The sequence below is a fragment of the Phocoena sinus genome, chromosome 3 (genome assembly GCF_008692025.1).
Source record: "Phocoena sinus isolate mPhoSin1 chromosome 3, mPhoSin1.pri, whole genome shotgun sequence".
NCBI classification, from domain to species: Eukaryota; Metazoa; Chordata; class Mammalia; order Artiodactyla; family Phocoenidae; genus Phocoena; species Phocoena sinus.
The window spans coordinates 17,071,276-17,092,129 of NC_045765.1; the positions used below are offsets into that span (position 1 = coordinate 17,071,276).

Consider the following 20,854-nt stretch of genomic DNA (forward strand, 5'->3'; position numbering starts at 1 on the left):
TTCGTAGTGAGGTGGATGGGCCTAGAGTCTGTCATACAGAGTGAAGTAAGTCAGAAAGAGAAAAACAAATACTGTATGCTAACGTATATATATGGAATCTAGAAACATGGTACTGATGAACCTAGTGGCAGGACAGGAATAAAGATGCAGACATAGAGAACAGACTTGAGGACACAGGGCAGGAAGGGGAAGGTGGAACAAAGTGAGAGTAGTATTGACATATATACCCTAACAAATGTAAAATAGCTAGTGGCAAGCTGCTGTATAGCACAGGGAGATCAGCTCAATGCTTTGTGACGACCTAGAGGGATGGGATACAGAGGGTGGGAGGGAAGCTCAAGGGGGAGGGGATATGGAGATAAATTTATACATATAGCTGATTCACTTTATTGTACAGCAGAAACTAACACAACATTGTAAAGCAATTATACTCTAATAAAGATGTTAAAAAATAAATAAAAGACCACCCCAGCCTCAAGTGAGGGTGATGCATGTAGAGGCATGCACACGGAAAGGGAAGAATTGGATGACATCCAGCTTTGGAGATCATCTACCACAACGTAAGTCTGTTAAATAATCATAACCAAGAACTTCCCACAATGAAAACTACAGGCCTAGATGATTTCATTGGTGAGTCCTATCAAATATTTAAGGAAGAAAAATACGAACCTTACACAGACGAAAAATTCCTCAATAAAATATTAATAAATAGAATCCTGCAACATATAAAAATGATTATATATCATGGCCAAGTGGATTCTAAGAAATGCAAGTTTTTGAATGTTGAATCAAAAACAAATCTGTAATTCATCCTGTTAGTGAAATAAATAAGGAAAATCATATAGCCATTTTAATAGACGCAGGAAAAGAATTTGACAAAACTTAACACCAATTCATGACCAAAACTCTCAGCAAACTAGAAATAGAAATGTATTTCCTCAATTTGATAAATGGCATTTATGAAAAAACTACAATTAGTATCATACTATGTGATATACTGCATGACACTCTCACAACTTCTACTGAACATTATGCTAGAGGTCCTGTATACTTCAATAAAGCATGAAAAATGACTAAAAGGCAAAAAGAATGGAAGGAAGTCAATAAAACTGCCTTTGTTCATAGAAAATGTGATTGTCTACATAGACAATCCTAAAGAATCTACACAAAACTACTAAAATTAAGAAACAAATTTAGCAACGTCACAGATACAAGGGTAAAAACAAAAATAATTGTATTTCTATATGCTAGCAATACATGTATTTCTATATGCTAGCAATAAAAATTGGAATATAAAATTTTTTTTGATTTTACAATAGCATGAAACAATATTAAATACATAGAAACACATTTAACAAAAGATATCTAAGATCTCCATACTGAAAATTATAAAACATTGCTAACAGAAATTAAAGGAGACCTTCCTTCACACATTAAAATTAGGGAAATACTGACTTTTTCTTGAGATATAATTGGCATTGTTTTTAAAAAAAGCCCAAAATGGAGTAATTTGCTCCCAGAACAGCAAACCAAGACTTCATTGCAGTTTCAGCCTCTCCTAGGAATGTGAATTTTATTTTTTTAATGTGGTATTATCTTTAATTAAGTACAAAGACTTTTCCAATCATGTCACCTAGAGATCATTTTATCCACTACTTTCTTTGGCCGCCAGTCTCTTGTCCCTCTCCTCAACAATGGTAAGGCAGATACCCTTTCCATGGGGAAGAGAGATCCATGGTTTGTTGCCTTTGCCAATAACGAAAATCTTGGAGAGCCCAGTGGCAAAGCTGTTACCATTGACATCTTTCACATGAACTACATCAGAAGAACCAGGATGTCTCTCCTGGTTGGTGATCACACCAATTCTTCCCAGGTTAGCACCTCCAGTCACCATGCACAGGTTACCAGTGTCAAATTAGATGAAATTAGTAATCTTGCCAGTCTCCAAATCAATTTGAATGGCGTCATTCACCTTGATGAGGGGATCAGGGTAGCAGGTGGTGCAAGCACCATGGGTCATCAGATGAAGGATTCCTTTTGTCCCCACAAAGATCCTTCTCACTTTGCACAACTTGTACTTGGCCTCCTCAGGTGTAATACAATGGACAGCAAAGTGATACTTGGTGTCATAGATCAGACGAAAATTCTCTCCAGTCTCTCCAATGCTGATGACGTCCATAAAACAAGCAGGGTAAGTTATAACAGTGCAGACATTGCCATCAATCTTAATGAAACACTGCAGGCAGATCTTTATTTCATCTCCTGTTAGGGCATACTTAAGTCTGTTCCTTAGGAAAATGATTAGGGGGAGACATGAGCCATGGCTGTGCTAGGCACAAAGAGAGCTAAGAATGTGAATTTTATTTTATTTATTTATTTATTTATTATTTTGGCTATGTTTTGTCTTCATTGCTGCGCACGGTCTTTCTCTAGTTGTGGCGAGCGGAGGCTACTCTTCCTTGTGGTACACAGGATCCTCATTGCAGTGGCTTCTCTTGTTACAGAGCATGGGCTCTAGACTCATGGGCTTCAGTCGTTGTGGCATGCAGGCTCAGTTGTGGTTCATGGACTCTAGAGCACTGGCTCAGTAGTTGTGGCACATGGGCTTAGTTGCTCTGTGACATGTGGGCTCTTCCTGGACCAGGGCTTAAATCCATGTCCCCTGCATTAGCAGGTGGATTCTTAACCACTGCGCCACCAGGGAAGTCCCTGGAATGTGAATTTTAAACACGTAATCTGAAATTTCAGGATCAACACTAGTGAGGTTATCTACATCATGAAGACCTCTGCTGTTCCCTTCCCCCTAAAGGAAGATGGTCTGGCCTGAAAAAATCCTTTCTTTTCTTTTGTTAATACCTTCTTCCCTACCCTCCTTCTGATTATAAAACCTTCCATTTATGCAACCCCTTGAGCATCCTTCTATTTACTAGATGGGATGCTGCCTGATTCCTGAATCACTGAATAAAGCTAATTAGATCTCCCCACTAAAAGAAAGAAATTAAAGGAGACTAAAACTAATGGAAATATATACCATGTTCATGAATCAGAAGACTCAATATTGTTAAGCTGTCAAAATTCCCCAAATTGATCTTCAAATTCAACTTCAAGCTGACCCTTGAACAACCCTGGTTTAGACTGAGCAGGTCCACTTATATGCAGATTTGTTTCAATAAATACAGACTACAGAAATATATAATCCACAGTTGGTTGACTCTGCCAGTATGGAACCATGGACACGGAGGGACAACTGTAAAGTTATACTTGGATTTTCCACTTCATGGAGTGTTGTTCAATGGTCAACCATAATACAAATCAAAATTCCAGAAAGCATTGTTTGTACAAATGAAAAGTTGATTCTACTATTTATATGAAAATACACAGGATGTAAAATAGCCAAACAATTTTGAAAAAGAGTAACAAAGTTGGAGGACTCCTAGTATCTAATTTTAAAGATGTACTATAAAGCTATGATAAGCCAAATGATAGTAGTTTCAGTAAAAAGACAGACAAACTGATCAATGGGAAAGAATAGAATCCAGAAATAGACCCAGACATACATGCTCAATTGATTTTCAACAATGCATTGCTAAGGCAATTCAATGGGAAATACATTGTTTTTCCATCATTGCATGACGAATTAGCACAAATTTAGCAGCTTAAAACAATACTGAGAAAGAGGGGGAAGATGGCGGAAGAGTAAGACACAGAGATCACCTTCCTCCCCACAGATACATAAGAAATACATCTACACGTGGAACAACTCCTACAGAACACCTACTGAATGCTGGCAGAAGACCTCAGACCTCCCAAAAGGCAAGAAACTCCCCACGTACCTGGGTAGGGCAAGAGAAAAAAGAATAAACAGAGACGAAAATAAGGACGGGACCTGCACCAGGGGGAGGGAGCTGTGAAGGAGGAAAGGTTTCCACACACTAGGAAGCCCCTTCGCAGGCGGAGACTGTGGGTGGCTGAGCGGGGAAGGTTCGAGCCGAGGAGGAGAGCACAGCAACAGGGGTGCAGAGGGCAAAGCGGAGAGATTCCCACACAGAGGATCGGTGCCGACCGGTCACCAGCGCAAAAGGCTTGTCTGCTCACCCACCGGGGAGAGCGGGGCTGTGAACTGAGGCTCAGGCTTCGGTTGGAGCGCAGGGAGAGGACTGGGGTTGGCAGCGTGAACACAGCCTGAAGGGGTTAGTGCACCACGGCTAGCCGGGAGGGAGTCCGGGGAAAAGTCTGGACCTGCAGAAGAGGCAAGAGACTTTTTCTTCCCTCTTTGTTTCCTGGTGCGCTAGGAGAGGGGATTAAGAGCGCTGCTTAAAGGAGCTCCAGAGACGGGCGCGAGCCGCGCTAAGAGGCAGGGCCAAATCCAAAGCTGAGCCACGGGAGCTGTGCGAACAAAGAAGAGAAAGGGAAATCTCTCCCAGAAGCCTCAGAAGCAGCAGATTAAAGCTCCACAATCAACTTGAAGTACCCTGCATCTGTGGAATACATGAATAGACAACGAAATATCGAAAATTGAGGAGGTGGACCATGAGAGCAAGATTTATTATTTTTTCCCCTTTTCCTCTTTTTCTGAGTGTGTATGTGTATGCTTCTGTGTGAGATTTTGTCTGTATAGCTTTGCTTTCACCATTTGTCCTAGGGTTCTATCCATCTGGTTTTTTTTTTAATTTTTTTTCTAAATAATTATTTTTTATCTTAATAACTTTATTTTATCTTACTTTATTTTATTTTATTCTCTTTCTTTCTTCCTTTCTTTCTACTTTTTCTCCCTTTTATTCTGAGCCGTGTGGATGAAAGGCTCTTGGTGCTGCAGCCAGGAGTCAGTGCTGTGCCTCTGAGGTGGGAGAGCCAACTTCAGAACACTGATCAACAAGAGACCTCCCAGCTCCACATAATATCAAATGGCGAAAATCTCCCAGAGATCTCCATCTCAACACCAGCACCCAGCTTCACTCAACGACCAGCAAGCTACAGTGCTGGATACCCTATGCCAAACAACTAGCAAGACAGGAGCACAAACTCACCCATTAGCAGAGAGGCAGCCTAAAATCATAATAAGTCCACAGACACCCCAAAACACACCACCAGACGTGGACCTGCCCACCAGAAAGACAAGATCCAGCCTCATGTACCAGAACACAGGCACTAGTCCCCTCCACCAGGAAGCCTACACAACCCAATGAACCAACTTTAGCCACTGGGGACAGACACCAAAAACAACGGAAACTACGAACCTGCAGCCTGCAAAAAGGAGACCCCAAACACAGTAAGATAAGCAAAATAAGACGACAGAAAAACACACAGCAGATGAAGGAGCAAGATAAAAACCCACCATATCTAACAAAGGAAGAGGAAATAGGCAGTCTACCTGAAAAAGAATTCAGAATAATGTTAGTAAAGATATCCAAAATCTTGGAAATAGAATAGAGAAAATGCAAGAAACATTTAGAAAAGACCTAGAAAACTAAAGATGAAACAAGCAATGATGAACAACACAATAAATGAAATTTAAAATACTCTCGAGGGGATCAATAGCAGAATAACTGAGGCAAAAGAACAGATAAGTGACCTGGAAGATAAAATAATGGAAATAACTGCTGCACAGCAGAATAAAGAAGAAAGAATGACAAGAACTGAGGACAGTCTCAGAGACCTCTGGGACAACATTAAATGCACCAACATTCGAATTATAGGGGTTCCAGAAGAAGAAGAGAAAAAGAAAGGGACTGAGAAAATATTTGAAGAGATTATAGATGAAAACTTCCCTAATATGGGAAAGGAAATAGTTAATCAAGTCCAGGAAGCACAGAGTCCCATACAGGATAAATCCAAGGAGAAACACGCCAAGACACATATTAATTAAACTGTCAAAAATTAAATACTAAGAAAACATATTAAAAGCAGCAAGGGAAAAAAAACAAATAACACACAAGGGAATCCTCGTAAGGTTAACAGCTGATCTTTCAGCAGAAACTCTGCAAGCCAGACCGGACTGGCAGGACATATTTAAAGTGAGGAAGGAGAAAAACCTACAACCAAGATTACTCTACCCATCAAGGATCTCGTTCAGATTTGATGGAGAAATTAAAACCTTTACAGACAAGCAAAAGCCGAGAGAGTTAAGTACAACCAAACAAATGCTAAAGGAACTTCTTTGGCAAGAAACACAAGAGAAGGAAAAGACCTACAATAACAAACCAAAACAATTAAGAAAATGGGAATAGGAACATACATATGGATAATTACCTTAAATGTAAATGGATTAAATGCTGCCACCAAAAGACACAAACTGGCTGAATGGACACAAAAACAACACCCATATATATGCTGTCTACAAGAGACCCACTTCAGACCTAGAGACACATACAGACTGAAAGTAAGGGGATGGAAAAAGATATTCCATGAAAATGGAAACCAAAAGAAAGCTGGAGTAGCAATTCTCATATCAGACAAAATAGACTTTAAAATAAAGACTATTAGAAGAGACAAAGAAGGACACTACATAATGATCAAGGGATTGATCCAGGAAGAAGATATAACAATTGTAAATATTTATGCACCCAATATAGGAGCACCTCAATAAATAAGGAAATACTAAGAGCCATAAAAGGGGAAATCAACAGTAACACATTCATAGTAGGGGACTTTGACACCCCACTTTCACCAATGGACAGGTCACCCAAAATGAAAATAAATACAGAAACACAAGCTTTAAATGATACATTAAACAAGATGGACTTAATTGATATTTATAGGACATTCCACCTCAAAACAACAGAATACACATTTTTCTCAAGTGCTCATGGAACATTCTCCAGGATAGATCATATCTTGGGTCACAAGTCAAACCCTGGTAAATTGAAGAAAATTGAAATTGTATCAAGTATCTTTTCCGACCACAACGCTGTGAGACTAGATATCAATTACAGGAAAAGATCTGTAAAAAATACAAACACGTGGAGGCTAAACAATACACAACTTAATAACGAAATGATCACGGAGGAAATCAAAGAGGAAATCAAAAAATACCTAGAAACATATGACAATGGAGACACAATGACCCAAAACCTATGGGATGCAGCAAAAGAAGTTCTAAGATGGAAGTTTATAGCAATACAATCCTACCTTAAAAAACAGGAAACATCTCAAATAAACAACCAAACCTTGCACCTAAAGCAATTAGAGAAAGAACAAAAAAACCCCAAAGTTAGCAGAAGGAAAGAAGTCATAAAGATCAGATCAGAAATAAATGAAAAAGAAATGAAGGAAACGATAGCAAAGATCAATAAAACTAAAAGCTGGTTCTTTGAGAAGATAAACAAAATTGATAAACCATTAGCCAGACTCAACATGAGAGAAAGGGAGAAGACTCAAATCAATAGAACTAGAAACGAAAAAGGAGAAGTAACAACTGACACTGCAGAAAGATCATAAGAGATTACTACAAGTAACTCTATGCCAATAAAATGGACAACCCGGAAGAAATGGACAAATTCTTAGAAATGCACAACCTGCCAAGACTGAATCAGGAAGAAATAGAAAATATGAACAGACCAATCACAAGCACTGAAATTGAAACTGTGATTAAAAATCTTCCAACAAACAACACTCAGGACCAGATGGCTTCACAGGCGAATTCTATCAAACATTTAGAGAAGAGCTAACACCTATCCTTCTCAAACTCTTCCAAAATATAGCAGACGGAGGAACACTCCCAAACTCACTCTACGAGGCCACCATCACCCTGATACCAAAACCAGACAAGGATGTCACAAAGAAAGAAAACTACAGGCCAATATCACTGATGAACATAGATGCAAAAATCCTCAACAACATACTAGCAAACAGAATCCAACAGCACATTAAAAGGATCAAACACCATAATCAAGTGGGGTTTATTCCATAAATGCAAGGATTCTTCAATATACGCAGTTCAATCAACATGATACACCATATTAACAAATTGAAGGAGAAAAACCATACGGTCATCTCAATAGATGCAGAGAAAGCTTTTGACAAAATTCAACACATATTTATGATAAAAACCCTGCAGAAAGTAGGCATAGAGGGAACTTTCCTCAACATAATAAAGGCCATATATGACAAACCCACAGCCAATATCGTCCTCAATGGTGAAAAACTGAAAGCATTTCCACTAAGATCAGGAACAAGACAAGGTTGCCCACTCTCACCACTCTTATTCAACATAGTTTTGGAAGTTTTAGCCACAGCAATCAGAGAAGAAAAGGAAATAAAAGGAATCCAAATCGGAAAAGAAGAAGTAAAGCTGTCACTGTGTGCAGATGACATGATACCATACATAGAGAATCCTAAAGATGCTACCAGAAAACTACTAGAGTTAATCAAGGAATTTGGTAAAGTAGAAGGATACAAAATTAATGCACAGAAATCTCTTGCATTCCTATACACTAATGATGAAAAATCTGAAAGTGAAATCAAGGAAACACTCCCATTTACCACTGCAACAAAAAGAATAAAATATCTAGGAATAAACCTACCTAAGCAAACAAAGACCTGTATGCAGAAAATTATAAGACACTGATGAAAGAAATTAAAGATGATACAAATAGATGGAGAAATATACCATGTTCTTGGATTGGAAGAATCAACACTGTGAAAATGACTCTACTACCCAAAGCAATCTACAGATTCAATGCAATCCCTATCTAACTACCACTGGCATTTTTCACAGAACTAGAACAAAAATTTCACAATTTGTATGGAATCACAAAAGACCCCGAATGGCCAAAGCAATCTTGAGAATGAAAAACGGAGCTGGAGGAATCAGGCTCCCTGGCTTCAGACTATACTACAAAGCTACAGTAATCAAGACAGTATGGTACTGGCACAAAAACAGAAATATAGATCAATGGAACAGGACAGAAAGCCCAGAGATAAACTCACACACATATGGTCACCTTATCTATGACAAAGGAGGCAGGAATGTACAATGGAGAAAGGACAGCCTCTTCAATAAGTGGTGCTGGGAAAACTGGACAGGTAGATGTAAAAGAATGAGATTAGAACACTCCCTAACACCATACACAAAAATAAGCTCAAAATGTATTAAAGACCTAAATGTAAGGCCAGAAACTATCAAACTCTTAGAGAAAAGCATAGGCAGAACACTCTATGACATAAATCACAGCAAGATCCTTTTTGATCCACCTCTTAGAGAAATGGAAATAAAAACAAAAATAAACAAATGGGACTGAATGAAACTTCAAATCTTTTGCACAGCAAAGGAAACCATAAACAAGACCAAAAGACAACCCTCAGAATGGGAGAAAATATTTGCAAATTAAGCAACTGACAAAGGATTAATCTCCAAAATTTACAAGCAGCTCATGCAGCTCAATAACTACAACAACAACAACAAAAATCCAATCCAAAACTGGGCAGAAGACATAAATATACATTTCTCCAAAGAAGATATACAGATTGCCAACAAACACATGAAAGAATGCTCAACATCATTAATCATTAGAGAAATGCATATCAAAACTACAATGAGATATCATCTCACACCGGTCAGAATGGCCATCATCAAAAAATCTAGAAACAATAAATGCTGGAGAGGGTGTGGAGAAAAGGGAACACTCTTGCACTGCTGGTGGGAATGTGAATTGGTACAGCCACTATGGAGAACAATATGGAGGTTCCTTAAAAAAATAAAAATAGAACTACCATATGACCCAGCAATCCCACTACTGGGCATATACCCTGAGAAAACCATAATTCAAAAAGAGTCACGTACCAAAATGTTCATTGCAGCTCTATTTACAATAGCCCGGAGATGGAAGCAACCTAAGTGTCCATCATCAGATGAATAGATAAAGAAGATGTGGCACATATATGCAATGGAATATTACTCAGCCATAAAAAGAAACGAAATTGAGTTATTTGTAGTGAGTTGGATGGACCTAGAGTCTGTCATACAGAGCGAAGTAAGTCAGAAAGAGAAAAACAAATACCATATGCTAACACATATATATGGAATCTAAAAAAAAAAAATGTCATGAAGAACCTAGGAGTAAGACAGGAATAAAGACACAGACCTACTAGAGAATGGACTTGAAGATATGGGGAAGGGGAAAGGTAAGCTGTGACAAAGTGAGAGTGGCAGGGACATATATACACTACCGAACATAAGGTAGATAGCTAGTGGGAAGCAGCCGCATAGCACAGGGAGATCAGCTCAGTGCCTTGTGACCACCTGGATGGGTGGGATAGGGAGGGTGGGAGGGAGGGAGATGCAAAAGGGAGGAGACATGGGAACATATGTATATGTATAACTGATTCACTTTGTTATAAAGCAGAAACTAACGCACCATTGTAAAGCAATTATACTCCATTAAAGATGTAGAAAAAAACAAAAGAAACCAATACTGATATGTTATTTTATATATAGTTATATGTTTCACATATTTCTGTAGGTCAGAAGCCCTAGTGTGGTGTACCTGGGTTCTCTGCTTAAGTTTTCAAAAGGCTAAAATCAAGGTGTTCACCAGCTAGCATTCTCATATGGAACTTTGACTCTTGTTCCAAGCTCGTTCATGTTGTTGGAAGAATTTAATTCCTTGCAGTTGTAGGACTGAAGCCCTTAGTTCCTAGAGGCCACTTACTGTTCTCTGTTATGTGATGTTCTCCTTAATGTAGCAGTTTGCTCCTTCAAGCCAACAAGAGAGTCTCTTTCACTTTGAATCTCTCTGACCTCTTTTAAGGTCAGGCCAATAGAAGATAAGCTTCCTTTTGATTGACCCAAAGTTAATTGATTGAAGACCTTCAGTATATCTGAAAAATCTCTTCTGCCATATAGCATTACATAATCACAGGAATGATCACCCATCATATTCATAAATCTTAATCACACCCAAGGGGAAGGGATTATACAGAGCATGTATACCAGAGGGCAGGAATCTTGGGGAAAATATTGGTTTTCTATGGCTGCTATAACAAATTACCACAAACTTAGTGCTTAAAACAATACAAATTTATTATCTTACAATTTGTCAATTCAGGAGTCCCAATGGATCTAACCAGGCTAAAATCAAAGAGTCACCAGGACATCATTCCTTTCTAGAGACCCTAGGGAAAATGTTTCCTTTCTAGCTTCTAGAGGCTGCCTACATTCTAGAGGCATATGGCGCCTTCCTCCATTTTCAAAGCCAGCTATAGTAGGCCAATTTCTTAGCACATTACATCACTCTGACCTCCTCTTCTGTCTCCCTCTTCCTCATTTAAGGACCTCTGTGATCACATTGAATTCACTCAGATAATCCAGGATAATATCCTTATCATAAGGTCAACTGGTAAGCAGCCTTAATTCTACCTGCTACCTTAATTCCTCTTTTGCTATATAATGTAATATTCAAGGAATTAGGATGAGGACATCTTTGTAGAGTCCTTACTCTGCTTACCCCAGGGGACAACTTAAGAAGTTTTTTCAACAAATGGGCTAGATCAACTAGATATATGAGTGGAGAAAAAAAATGAATCTCAGCTCTTACCTCATACCAAACACAAAAAATAATAAAATTGATGATAGATACGAATACTAAAACTATAAGAAGATATACAAATGGTCAATAAGAACATGAAAAGATGCTCAACATCATTAGTCATTAGAAAATGCAAATCAAACCACCAAAACACCACTTGAAAGCCACTCAGATGGAAAGAAAGGAAGACAGAAAGAAAGATGATAGAAAGAAAGAAAGAAAGAAAGAAAGAAAGAAAGAAAGAAAGAAAGAAAGAAAGAAAGAAAGAAAGAAAGAAAAGAAAAAGAAAAGAAGGAAGGAAAGAAGTAGCAAATTTTGGCAAGTATGTAGAACAACTGGAATCCTGTGCCTTGCTGGTGGGAATGTAAAATGATTTGGCTGTTGTGGAAAACAGTGTGGTACTTCTTCATTTAAACACAGAGTTGCCATATGACTCAATCATTTCAGGGAATATACCAATGAAAACTTAAAACATATTTTCACACAAAAACTTGTACATGAATGTTCATAGCAGCATTATTCATAATAGGCAAAAAGTGGAAAAAACCTATATGTCCAACAACTGATGAATAGATAAACAATACATAGCATATCCAAACAATGGAATATTATTCATCCATAAAAAAGAATGAAGTACTTTCACATGCTACAATGTAGATGAACTCTGAAAACATTATCCTAAATGAAAGAAGCCAGACATAAAAAGCCACAGATTTTATGATTCTGTTTATATGAAATGTCCAGAATAGGTAAATCGATAGAGACAGAAAGTAGATTAGTATTTGACAAGGAATGAGAAGAGGGGAAAATTGAGACTGACTACTAAGTACAGGGTTTCTCTGTGGGGTTGATGGAAGTGTTCCAGAATTAGATAGTGCTCATAGTTGTACAAGATATTGAATATGCTGAAAAACCCTGACTTGTACACTTTAAAATAATGAGTTTTATGTTATGTGAATTATATCTCAATAAAAGTATTAAATGGGAAAAAATCATATGCTCATGGACAGTATCAGTACTCAGCAGTACCTATCTACGTGAAGAGACATTATCAAAAATGAAATACATAAAATATCACTACTGATCAGCATTTGCAACAGATTTTGATAAGAAACATAACTTTGAATCACAATAAGCAAAATATCCCCAAAATAAAATTCCATTTTCTCATTAGTATACCTGTATTGAAAAAAATTTACTGAATTATTGTTATATTTTGAATTCTGTCAATTAAAAAAAAGAAAGTATAAAACGTCTAGAAGAAAACGTTGGTAGAAATCTTCATGACCTTGGGATAATTAAAGTTGTCTTAGATAGAATATAATAAGCACTAACAATAAAATTTTTAGCTGATTTATAAAAATTAGAAACATAGACTCTCCAAAAGACACCATTAATGAAGTGAAAAGGAAAGCCATAGATGAGGAGAAAATATTTGTAATTTATTCACCTGACAAAGGTCTTATATCCAGAATATATACAGAACTCTTACAAGTATATAAGGAGACAAATGACCCATTACAATGGTTACCAATTTTTAAGTGGACAAAAGATTGGAATAGACATTACATAAAAGAAGATACATGAATGTCCAATAAGTACATGAAAAGATGTTCAACATTCTCATAAATGAAATGCAAATTAAAACAACAATGAAATATTACCACACACCTACTAGAATGGCTAATACTAAAAAGACTGAAAATCCCAAATACTGGAGGGGATATAAAGCAATTGGGACTGTCATACATTTCTGGTGAGAATATAAAATTATAAAACCACTCTGAGAAACAGTTTGACAGTTTCTTAGGAAATTGAACATATACCTCCCCTATAACCCAACATTCTAGCCATAGGTATTCAACCAAAAAAATAAAGCATATGTCCATAAAAAGACTTGCATAGGTGTAGATCAAGATGGAGGAGTAGAGGGATGTGGAGCCGGCCTCCTCCAACAAATGCATCAAAAATACATCTACAGGGCTTCCCTGGTGGCGCAGTGGTTGAGAGTCCGCCTGCCGATGCAGGGGACACGGGTTCGTGCCCCGGTCTGGGAAGATCCCACATGCCGCGGAGCGGCTGGGCCCGTGAGCCATGGCCGCTGAGCCTGCGCGTCCGGAGCCTGTCCTCCGCAACGGGAGAGGCCACAACAGTGAGAGGCCCGCGTAACGCATAAAAAAAAAAAAAAAAAAAATACATCTACATGTGGAACAATTCTCATGGAATACCTACTGAAAGCCTGCAGAAGATCTCGTACAACCAAAACTGCAAGAACGAATCCCACATAACCAGGTAGGATGAAGGGGAAAGGGAGAAGAAGAGGAATCAGGACAGGAACTGTGCCCCTGAGAGGGAGCTGTGAAAGAGGAAATGTTCCCTAACCCTAGGAATCTCTTTCACCAGCTGCGAGGTCCACCCAGACAGATAGAGAGCTTCAGAGGATTGAGAGGAGAGTGTGGGAGATGGCCTGTGCTCCACAGGGTAAAGAGAGGCCAGCACATATGGTCCTGGTCACATCACCACCCTTCCCAGTGCAAGACATGTGCCTGTTGGTGTGCACAGTGACTGGGGCTTCAGGAAAGAGACCCAGGGAGAGGATTTGATTTGGCTGCACAGAGACAGCCCAAAGGGCATGAAGTGTGGCCAGGGTGACAACTGGGTGTGCACACAGGACAAGCACAGGTCTGCAGTAAGAGCCCCATTGTCAACAAGGAAAGGGAGGGGGGCGGGTGCACCTTAGCAGCCTCATTATCAGCATGCTCAGACTGGGCATGGCTCTGGCCACCATGGATTTTGTGAACTTTGTGGGCATACACACTTGGAGGCGGGGCTGAAATCTGAGCTGATTACCGGCAATCCCTATTTGGATGCAGGAGCATGGCTTTGGTGGGTTTCCTCCTCAGCTTTGTGAGTGCACACATATGCCTGAGGGTTATCTGAGCCAATTTCTGGCACTACCACGGTGGAGGTGGCCCCCGAGGGCAACACCAGCAACAGTGATCTTTGTGGGTGTGCACATCGGGTGGCAGGTGGCATCACAGAGTTGCACATCCCAGTAGACACCTCCTGGGGAAGAATACACAGTGGCTCCTTTCCCAGAGGGAGCACTCCAGTACCACCTACTTTACACTACAGCTTAGAATCAGATCTGGGGGCTTCTACTCCAACAGCTGGGGAGGAGATCCTGCCCCCAATGGGGATGTGACAACCACAGAGCAAAGAGGAGGCCCTGCCCAGCATCCAGTGCAGGCTCTGGTCACCACAATACCAACACACCCCTTATCAAGGGGACAAGGGCAGCACACCCTGAGGAAAGACATAGCAAGCATCCACACCAAAAACAACTCTCGCCAAAAATATTGGGTGCACACAGTCTACACAAGGTTGCTCCCACATGAAAACAGCCCTTTAAGACCACCGTAGATAACTGTTTCTCCTAAATTCACAGTCAGAGAAATATAAGTAAAATGAAAATGCAGAGGAACTATTCCCAATTAAAAGAACAAGAGAAATCTGCTGAAAGAACAAAGAAACAGACCTCTCCAGTCTACCAGACCCCAAGTTCAAAAGGGAGATAAAAATGCTGAAGGAATTAAGAAAGACTATTGTTAGAAATGCAGACCACTGTAACAAGGAACTAGAAACTATAAAGACCACTCAAAATTAAACCACTCAATTCCCAAGATGAAAACTGAGCTAAAGGCAATAAATAGCAAACTAAATAATGCAGAAGAAAAAATAAGTGATCTAAAAGACAGAATAATGGAAATCACACAATCAGAACAGGAGACGGGGGACTTCCCTGGTGGTGCAGTGGATAAGACACCACGCTTCCAATGTAGGGGGCCTGGCTTCAATCCCTGGTCAGGGAACTAGATCCTACATGCATGCCGCAACCAAAAGTTCATGTGCCGCAACTAAGGAGCCCATGTGCCTCAACTAAGGAGCCTACAAGCCACAACTAAAGAGCCTGCCTGACACAACTAAGATCAAGTGCAACTAAATAAATAAATAAATATATTTTTAAAAAAGAACAGACAGAAAGACATTTAGCAGCCCCGAGTGGCTTGCAGGATCTTAGTTACCCAATGAGGGATCAAACCCAGGCCCCTGGCAGTGGAAGCATGGAGTCCTAACCACTGGACTGCCCGGGAATTCCCCAGAAAGGCAAATTTTTTAAAAATGAAATCAACATACAAGATTTATGGGATAATATGAAGCATGACAATCTACACATAATAGTAATCTCAGAAGAAGAAGCAAGAGAAAAGGGAATTAAAAATGTATTTGAAGAGGGCTTCCGTGGTGGCGCCGTGGTTGAGAGTCCGCCTGTCGATGTGGGTGACGCGGGTTCGTGCCCCAGTCCGGGGGGCTCCTGCGTGCCGCGGGGCGGCTGGGCCCGTGGGCTATAACCACTGTGCCTGCGCGTCCGGAGCCTGTGCTCTGCAGCGGGAGAGGCCACAGCGGTGAGAGGCCTGCGTACTGGAAAAAAAAAAAAAAATTGTATTTGAAGAAATTTTGCCTGAAAAATTCCCAAACCCAAAGAAGGAAAAAGATATCCAGGTAAAGGAAGCACAGAGGATCCCAAACAAGATGAACCCAAGCAGACACACACCAAGGCATATCATAATTAAAATAGCAAAAGTTGTTAAAGAGAGGATTCCAAAGGCAGCAAGAGAAAAACAAAGAGTCAGTTTCAAGGGAACCCTCAGAAAGTTATCAGCTGATTTGTCTACAGAAACTTTGCAGGCCAGAGGGAGTGGCAAGATATATTCAAAATCCTGAAAGGAAAAAACCTGAAACCTGGGGTACTCTACCCAGCAAGATCACCATTTAGAATAAAAAGAGCAAGAAAGAATTTCTCAGATAAGCAAAAGCTAAAAGAATATAGAATAAACATATCCTAAAAGAAATATTGAAAGGTTTTCTCTAAATAGAAAAGAACCAAGAATCTATGTGAAAGGGTAAACTACAGTGGGAAAGGCAAATATATAAAAGGATTTAAGATCATTTAAATAAGCTAATACATATATTAAAAAAAATTCTGTGAAAATAATTATAACTACAATGACCAGCAAAAGGATAAACATGAAGATTTAAAATAGAACATCAAAATCACAAAATGTGGGGGAGGGGAGTAAGAAAATGTAGATCTTTTAGAATGTGTTTGAGCTTATATGACTACCGGTCTAAAGAAAGTAGATATAGTTATGTTAACATAGTTGAAAGCCAGGGTAACCACAAATCAAAACGTACATTAGATTCACAAAAACCAAACAGAAAGGAACTCAAGAATAATACAAAGGAAAACCATCAATTGATACAGCCACTATGGAGAACTGTATGGAGGTTCCTTAAAAAACTACAAATAGAACTACCATACGACCCAGCAATCCCACTACTGGGCATATAACCTGAGAAAACCATAATTCAAAAAGAGTCATGTACCAAAATGTTCATTGCAGCTCTATTTACAATAGCCCAGAGATGGAAGCAACCTAAGTGTCCATCATCGGATGAATGGATAAAGAAGATGTGGCACATATATACAATGGAATATTACTCAGCCATAAAAAGAAATGAAATTGAGTTATTTGTAGTGAGGTGGGTGGACCTAGAGTCTGTCATACAGAGTGAAGTAAGTCAGAAAGAGAAAGACAAATACCGTATGCTAACACATATATATGGAATCTAAGAAAAAAAAAAGAAAGGTCATGAAGAACCTAGGGGTAAGATGGTAATAAAGACACAGACCTACTAGAGAATGGACTTGAGGATATGGGGAGGGGGAAGGGTAAGCTGTGACAAAGTGAGAGAGTGGCATGGACATGTATACACTACCAAACATAAAATAGATAGCTAGTGGGAAGCAGCCGCATAACATAAGGAGATCAGCTCAGTGCTTTGTGACCACCTAGAGGGGTGGGATAGGAAGAGTGGGAGGGAGAGAGATGCAAGAGGGAAGAGATATGGGAACATATATATATGTATAACTGATTCACCTTGTTATAAAGCAGAAACTAACACACCATTGTAAAGCAATTATACTCCAATAAAGATGTTAAAAACAAAAGATTTGATATATATATATACACACACACACACAATGAAATACTACTCAGCCATAAAAAAAAGAATTAAATAATACCATTTGCAGCAGCATGGATGAACCTAAAGACTATACTACTAAGTGAAGTAAATCAGACAGAGAAAGACAAGTATTATATGGTATCAATTATATGTACAATCTAAAAAATAGTACAACTGAACTTATTTATAAAACAGAAACAGACTCACAGACATAGAAAACAAACTTATGGTTACCAAAGAGGAAAGGGAGAGAGGGATAAATTAGGAGTATGGAATTAACAGATACACACTATTATATATAAAATAAAAAACAAGGATTCACTGTATAGCACAAGGAACTATATTCAATATCTTGTAATAACCTATAATGGAAAAGAATTGGACATATATATCCAAATCACTTTACTGTACACCTGAAACTAACACAATATTGTAAATCAACTGTACTTCAATTAAAAAGAAAAGAATTGCATAGAAAGTTGTATAACAACTTGATTGATAATAGCCCAAAACTGGAAACAATCCAAATGTTTATCATCAAGTAAACAAATAAATTGTGGTATATTCATACAATGGAATAGTACTCAGCAATAAAGTGAATCAAAGTACTGGTACATGCACCAACATGGATGATAAACATTATGCTGACTGAAAGAAGTCAGGCACAAAAGAGTATCTACAATTCATTTACATGAAGCTCTAGGACAGCAAAACTAAGCTGTGGTGTAGATGTCAGAACAGTTCTTGCCTTGGAGAAAGGGGGTTTAACTGGGAAGTGGCACCTTGGAACTGTTTGGGATAATGGAAATGTCCTCTATCCTGAGATGGCAGTTACATGGGTGTATAAACAAATAAATAAACAATAATTGCAGATAGATACAAAGTAAAATACAAAATGGAAAGCAAACTTGAAAATTTCCTGAGCAGAAAAAACACTAAGCCACATAAGTGAAACAATTTAGCTTATCCTAAAGAAGTAAGCAAAAACACTGGGCCAGGGCTTCCCTGGTGGTGCAGTGGTTGAGAGTCCACCTGCTGATGCAACGGACATGGGTTCATGCCCCGGTCCAGGAGGATCCCACGTGCCGTGGAGCGGCTGGGCCCGTGAGCCATGGCCGCTGAGCCTGGGCGTCCAGAGCAGAGCCTGTGCTCCGCAATGGGAGAGACCACAGCAGTGAGAGGTACACGTACCGCAAAAAAACAAAACAAAACAAAACAAAACACTGGGCCACTTCTGGCCTGTGAAAATCATAAATGAAACATAAACTGTTGCCCAAAATTGGCATGAGATATCTTCTTTTAACCAATCTTTTATCACTAAGAAAACTCTAATGCTATATAACCAATCATTGTAAAGCATAAGCAGCCTCTGCATTTTCACTATATAAATTGACCTGTAACATACCTCTGTGCCTCATTCCACTGCTGGTTTGAGAGCTCTCAGTTCACAAACTGTTCTTACATGCACAATAAACTCTTACTAAATATGATTTTACTGATCCAATGATTCTAATTTTTCTATTTCTGGGTTTTTTACATGTATATAAAAACACCATATATGGCAAATGAAGCATTCTTGTTAACTGCATGACACTTATGTGCTACCAGTTTGCAAACCAAGCTAGAGAATCCATGGCATGAGGACCAGCATTCCCCAACCGTTCTGACCCCACACAGGTGGGATGATTGCATTATATGTTCTTAGGAACAGACACATTTTTAAGGCTCTTTATTGGATGCAGATGCCAGAAAAAAAAAAAGAAGAAAACAATGACACCAATTGCCATCATTCCAACTCCTTATTTGGTCCAAATAAATGTCCTTGTTAGGGCCCAGCATCCTTTCTGGAAACTAGTGTGATGAGTAGTAGATGCAGAGGTTGGAGACAAGATGGCAGAGTAGAAGGGCTTGAGCTCACCTCCTCTCACGAAAACACCAAAATCACAACTAACTGCTGAGCAGTCATTGGAAAAAAAATACTGGAACCTACCAAAAATAGATATTCTACATCACAAACAAAGAAGAAGCCACAATGAGATGGTAGGAGGGGCACATTCATGATACAATCAAATCCCATTCCAGCTGGGAGGGCGGCCCACAAACTGGAAAATAAATATATTGCAGAGGTTCTCCCAAAGGAGTGAGAGTTTTGATCCCCACATCAGGCTCCCAGTCTGGGGGTCTGGCATCAAGAGGAGGAGCCCCCAGAGAATTTGGCTTTGAAGGCCAGTAGAGTTTGATCACAGGAACTCCACAGGACTGGGGGAAACAGGAACGCTACTCTTGGAGGGTGCACACAAGGTCTTGTGCACACCAGGAAGAAGGGGGAAAGCAGTGACTTCATAGGATCCTGAGCCTGACCTACCTGATGGTCTTGCAGGGTCTCCTGGGGAGGCTGAGGGTGGCTGTGGCTCTTTGTGGGGACAAGGACACAGGTGGAGAAGATACTGGGGAATACTCATCAACATGAGTTCTCCAGGGGGCCGCCATTATGACACCAAGACCTAGCCCTACAAAACAGCCTGAAAGCTTCAGTGCTGGAGTGCCTCAGGCCAAGCAACCAACAGGGAAGGACCACAGACCCACCCATCAGAAGACAGACTGCCTAAAGTCTTCCTGAGCCCACAGCTGCATCTAAATGAACCCCTTGACACGGCCCTACCCATCAGAGGGACAAGACCCATCTCCACCCACCAGTGGGCAGCCACCAGTACATCCCACCAGGAATCCTGCCAAAGCCTCTTAGGTCAGCCTCACCCACCAGGGGCAGACATCAGAAGCAAGAGGAACTACAATCCTGCAGCCTACGGAACAGAGACTGCAAACACAGAAAGTTAGACAAATGAGATGGCAGAGGAATATGCCCCAGATGAAGGAACAAGATAAAACCCCAGCAGAACAACTAAGTGAAGTGGAGATAGGCAATATACCTGAAAAAGAATTCAGAGTAATGATAGTAAAGAAGATCCAAGATCTCAGAAAAAGAATGGAGGCAAGGATAGAGAAGATACAAGAAATGTTTAACAAAGAGGTAGAAGGTCTAAAGAACAAACAAACAAGAGTTCAACAATACAATAACTGAAATGAAGAATACACCAAAAGGAATCAATAGCAGAATAAATGAGGCAGAAGAATGGATAAGTGACCTGGAAGACAGATTGGTGGAAATCACTGCCACAGAACAGAATAAAGAAAAAAAGAAATGAGGACAGTTTAAGGGACCTCTGGGACAACATTAA

General features: G+C 39.6%; 1 pseudogene; it reads right to left on the reverse strand.

The window, feature by feature from the left end:
- Positions 1-1,645: 1,645 nt before the first annotated feature.
- Positions 1,646-20,105, reverse strand: LOC116750987 (annotated as a pseudogene).
- Positions 20,106-20,854: the final 749 nt, after the last annotated feature.